Consider the following 6,000-nt stretch of genomic DNA (forward strand, 5'->3'; position numbering starts at 1 on the left):
TAATTTGATTAGTGAAGGTGTTCATTCTGTGTATGTCTTATTATATATTTAACAATTTTTATTGCACTAAAGCAGAACTGAATGAAAGAAGAGGAGATTACACATTGAAATCAAGGATGCAATACGGGCATTTTTAAAAATACTGCATAGTATAAATTATTGCTGAACAACTTTAAAAATAGATAAATAAAAAGGCAGAATTAAATCATTCAAGATTGTATTACCTACTTTTATACTTGGGTTTATCTCCTCCTGGACTTTGGCCAATACAAATATACACACGTTGACACAATCTACTTTCTTTAGCTGTCTCTCTCCTCATTTAGGATTTATAGTTTATGGAATAAAATAATCCTTTATACCTTTTATTTGTGTGTGTGTTTGTGTGCTCAGTTGCTCAGTTGTGTCCAACTCTTTGAGACCCCATGAACTGTAGCCTATCAGGCTCCTCTGTCCATGGGATTTCCCAGGCAAGAATACTGACGTGGGTTGCCATGTCCTCCTCCAGGGGATCTTCCCGACCCAGGGACTAAATCTGCATCTCCTGCATTGGCCGGTGAATTCTTTACCACTGTGCCACCAATTTATTACTCACCAATATATCCTCAATTTTCTATTTGTTAAATATAAACCTATATCTATCACTTTTACCAGCTCAATAATATTCCATTCTTTAAATGTTCCAAAATTTATTAAAACAATGCCCTATTCATGATCATTTAGGATTCTGCATGAGACTACAGTAATTATTTGTATTAGGATGTTTTGGTTGCCAGGGACAGAAACTTAGTTGAACTAACTTAGGAATAAAAGGAAATGTATTAATCCATTATAACTGGCAAGACTAGAGATGAAACTAGTTTTCAGCAAGCCTAGATTAAGAGGCTCAAGCAATGCTGTCAGCTTTATCCCTCATCTCTTGGTTCTTTTTTCCTTAGTTGCCCTCATCCTCTCATACTACATATGGATTGACCTTCTTCCAAAATCCAGGAAAGACAACCACGTGCATCTACGTTTAGTAATCCCAAAAGAAAGATTTTCACTAACAGATGGGAAAAGCAATGCGAGAAATTTCATTCTGTATTAAAGCTTTCAGTGTCAATTGTGGAGAGTATAGATGGAGTTGGTGTACTTTTCACCGGCTTTGAGAATAAACACAAGCGAGGCACAAACATGATTGGCTACCTGATCAAGCCTGGCAGTGTGTGTATAGACTTGAGACTCAGGGAAAGGTCATTAAGGTACTTTTCTCTACAAGCTCCTATGGTGGTTGCCTCTTAACGCAGTTAACCAAGAGTTCCAAGAATACAAATACAGTGGGAGTTTGATTTCAATCAAAGCTGCAGTGGTTGGCCCACACATTGGTAGCTATTATGAATAAACTCTGAAGCTGGCAGTAGTGCAGGATTGTACCCTTTACAAAGGAAGCCAGTCAAGTGTTATACTTATTTAATACAGATGGTTTGTTAAATTATTTACATAACATCAATTTCAAATATTCTGAAATGAGTCCTAAGTTTTTCTGAAGCTAAACTAAAAAAGAGAAAGTTAAATATTTTAAGATGATCTGTGACAGTTGGTAGGTTGTTAGATTGTTTTCATTCATTTGTTCCTTCAACAAATGCTGATTAAATATTTATTTTGTCAGTTTGCACTAGGCACTGATGATATAGAACTAAAAGACCCACTAGGCTTTGTTTTGTTTTTTTTTGGCCTAGGAAGGTTACCTCCTAATTGGATACATAGACAAAAAAAAAAAAATACAAGTTCAACTGTGTTGGGTAAGTTCAGTGACAAGGAGCTAGGGTCATCTTGGTAGACATCTCTTTAGGAAAATTATAATTTGCAAACATGGCTTCAGAAATTAAAGGTGCCATTTTTAGAAGAACTTCTTGCCTCCTTCACCTATAATTTATTTTAATAGTATTTTAATAAGTGAAAGAGAATGTCGTTTTATGATCACGTTATGATACTTGAAGATATGTTTTATGGAACCATTCACTGAGTTCCCAGATGGTTACAGTTGAATATAGTGTGAATATGTGCTTCCATAAAGGACAACTCTGTCTTGCCACAAAGTGATCCAGCAAACACTAGGTGGAGTTTTGGAAAGTGACTCAGCAATCTGGAATCTGAGCAGCCTTGCTCCTTGAACTGTACTATCTTTGGAAAATTGTTCCCTATAAAATCTTGTAGCCAGATGAACGAGGACCCCCAAAGATGCGGTACTCACTTTCCAGATTTAGCACATTCCTAGAATTTTAAACTCATTTTTATGGACTGTTGCCCAGGTGAGGGGGGGCTTAGCCAAGCCAGGAACAGTTATGAGCAACATCCCCTAGGAAGTCAGTTCCCAAATTTGGAGTGCCTGTATTCTGAACATTCCTGACAATTCTGGCTGAGAAATTCAGCTTGCCTAAGTTTGGGTACCCCAAGGATTTTACATGCAGCAGAGAACTGCTGAATTAAGCTAAGTGTTGGAAGACATTGCAGTTTTAATTATTAAGTTAGCCCCCTGCTTTAGTGAATGCACAAGTTGGCATATGCTTGGGAATGTTTCTGTTTCCAAACTCACAGCAACTGCATTTTTAAAATGTTTGACCTTGATCTTGTGACCTTTCCTCTAAAATCCTGAGAGTCCTGGGAACACTCACAGCTGAGTGATGGGAGCAAAACTAGACAGATAGCAATTCTCTTTTTCTTTTATTTATTTATTTGCTTAAATCTTAGGCTACTTTGTTTTAAACTAGACCCAACTTCCCTTTCAGTTATTAATTTTATTTAAATCTATCCTCTTGGTATGACTTTATACTTTGAATTGATACCACTAAAGCCTAAAACTAGTAAAGCTGTGTGACCCACCTGCTAAGGCAAGCTGGTATTTTGACACTGCTCTCCAGAGAGCTGAGACTGTTCTCTAGATTAATGTTTTCAAATTCTTTGATTGCTGTTCAGAATAAGAAACAGCACATAAACATATAAACACACACATATATATATGATTGAAACAAAAATTTCAAGAAACCATATTTATCCTTTCTGCATATGATGTACTATGCCTTGGGTTATGGCCCACAGCCATATTTCTTAACCTTTCCCTGTACTACCTACAAGCTAAGAAAGGTTTTATGTTTTTCAGTGGTTAAAAAGCAAACAAGTTATAATGAGACACATTTACAATATGTCATGTGCTCTTCTGAGCCTTTGCATTTATTGACTTGTTAAATCTTTAGTGGTTAACACATTTTGAGGGAGTGCTCAGTGTGCAGGATGCTTTGGTAAGTGCTTTCAATGATGCTTCCCAGGTAGCTCAAATGGTAAAGAATCTGCCTGCTATGAGGGGGACCTGGGTTCAATTCCTGGGTTGGGAACATCCGCTGGAGAAGGGCATGGCAACCCACTCCAATATTATTGCCTGGAAAATTCCATGGATAGAGAGCCTGGCAAGCTCATGGAGTCACAAAGAGTCGGACATGACTAAATGACCAACATTTTCTCTTTCACTCTATGAGGCAGGGGATATTAGTAGTCACACTTAATAGATGACAAAACAGAGGCTATATCACTCGCACAGGGTTATACACCTAGGAAGTGGTAATTAGGATTTAATCCTAGGTTTCTCTGCTTCCAAACTTTTGGTTCTTAATACTATTGATGTTTTCACCTTCTTGACCATAGCTTCATACATAATATGGACCCAATGTATATTCGAAGAATGAGTGAATACATGTATGAATGATCCAGAGATAGATTGATGGTATCCCATAGACCCTGACCAACTATGAGAATACAGATAAATTAGGTGATTGCTTGTTGCTTTAAAAAGCAACCAACCAAACAAATAAACAAGGTAAATCCTTCATTTATTAAGTGCTAAATACTTCATGTGGGCTTTCCTGGTGGCTCAGCAGTAAAGAAACGCACCTGCAGTGAAGGAGATACAGGAAACTCAGGTTCAATTCCTGGGTCAGAAAGATCACCTGGAAAAGGAAATGGTAATCTATTGCAATATTCTTGCCTGGAAAATCCCATGGACAGAGGAGCCTGGTGGGCTACAGTCACAAGAGTCTAAAATGACTTAGTGATTAAACCACCACCACCACCACCACCACCAACTACTTTATGTAATTGCTTTCAATATCTTTACTCAATTAACCCTCATAAGGACACTATGAGGTAGATGCTACTCCTGTTTTACAAAAGGAAGGACTGAGGTCCAAAGAGGTTAAGTACATTGCCTAAGATGATACGACCATTATCTGGTGTGACTAAGACAGATGATCTTCTTAATTCTATGCTATGTACCTCCATTTATTAATTTCTAATATCACTGTAATACTACCTACCCCTATAATTTTGTAACCAAAATAGATAATGTATCAGAACGATCATTAATAACTGTATTTTCCAATGACATATTTCTCTACCAAAAAGTTAAAAACTCAAGGTGGAAGAAGTAGAGGAGGCAAAGAAATGCCTTCCAGTACATTTGATATGGAAATTGTTATTAAAATGTTGTGTTATATTTTTTGCAAATGTTCTATAAATCTAAAATTATTCTAAAATATTTTTTAAGAACACAATGAAGCACATGGAAAAATGTTTAATTTCATTAGTCATTAGAGAAATGCAAACGAAAACCCCAATGAGATACTACTATACCTCCACTAGGATGGGTACAATTTTTCTTTTAATGGAAAATAACAAGTGTTGATGCAGATGCAAAGAAATTAGAACACTTATGCATTTTTGCTGGAACTATAAAATAATGCATACACTGTAAAACAGTTTGATGGCTCTTCAATAAGCTAAATGTTGAATTCCTATATCACCCAGCAATTTAATTCCTAGGTATATATCTATATATGCAAAAGGATTGAACACAGATGTACAAAAAAAAACTTGTATGTGGATGTTAATAGCGGCAATTGTCATAATAGCCAAAGATGGGAATAACCCAAAAATCCATCAAAAAATTATGTTAAAGAAAATGTAGCTTTCCATACAGTAGAATAGTATTCAGCTGTAAAAAAGGAACAAAGGACTGACGTATGCTATAAAGCAAAAAACCCTGAAAACATGATATTAAGTGAAAGAAGTCATATACAAAAGACCGTATAATGTGTGATTCCATTTATACGAAACGTCCAGAACAGGCAAATCCATAGAGATAAGAAATAAATTGGGGGTTATCAGAATTGTGGGGAGGCAGAAGGAGGAGTGCTAGGTAATGATCATGGGATTTTCTTTTGGGATGATGAAAATGTTCTGGAACTAAATAATGGTGATAGCTGCACAGTACTTTGAATGTACTAAATGCTACTGACTTGTACACTTTAAAATGGATAAGATAGGGAATTCCCTGCAGTCCAGTAGTTGGGCTTGGTGCTTTCATTGCAGTGGCCCAGGTTCAATCCCTGGTCCCAAAAGCCATGTGTCAATAATAATAATAATAAGCTTAAAATAGCAAACTTTATGTTCAGTGAATTCTACCTCAATTTAAAAGCTCACTGGGATACCATTTTTAAAAGGTAGTATACTGAAACAGAATATGCTTGGAGATACAATACAACTTAAAAAGGAAAAAAAGTAAATATTACATGAAATACCAGCGTTCAGTACAGCATCTTAATTTAGAGCATGGACTTTCAAAACTGGCAGCTCTAGAATCAAAGCCCAGTGCTCTCACATAATGACTAGTTATCCTTAGGCAAGTTTTATAACCTGTCTGAGACTCAGAGTCCTCATTCGTCAACCGTGTGTCATTGCTATTGGTTATAATGAAATACTTTTTATATAAGTTGTCACCTAGCCTAAAAATAATGATGATTAATATATGCTTTTTTTTTGTTCACCTTTGTATATATGTGAATTGAGTGTTACTAGTCTTCCTAATGATAATTTCATTAAAAGGAAAGTGATCTGGGTTTGGGGAGATAACAATCATAGTTTTATCACCATATGTGACTTTTTACATCCCAGGAAAAGTATCCCGCGAAC

Source organism: Bos indicus x Bos taurus, chromosome 22 (assembly GCF_003369695.1).
Source record: "Bos indicus x Bos taurus breed Angus x Brahman F1 hybrid chromosome 22, Bos_hybrid_MaternalHap_v2.0, whole genome shotgun sequence".
NCBI lineage: Eukaryota > Metazoa > Chordata > Mammalia > Artiodactyla > Bovidae > Bos > Bos indicus x Bos taurus.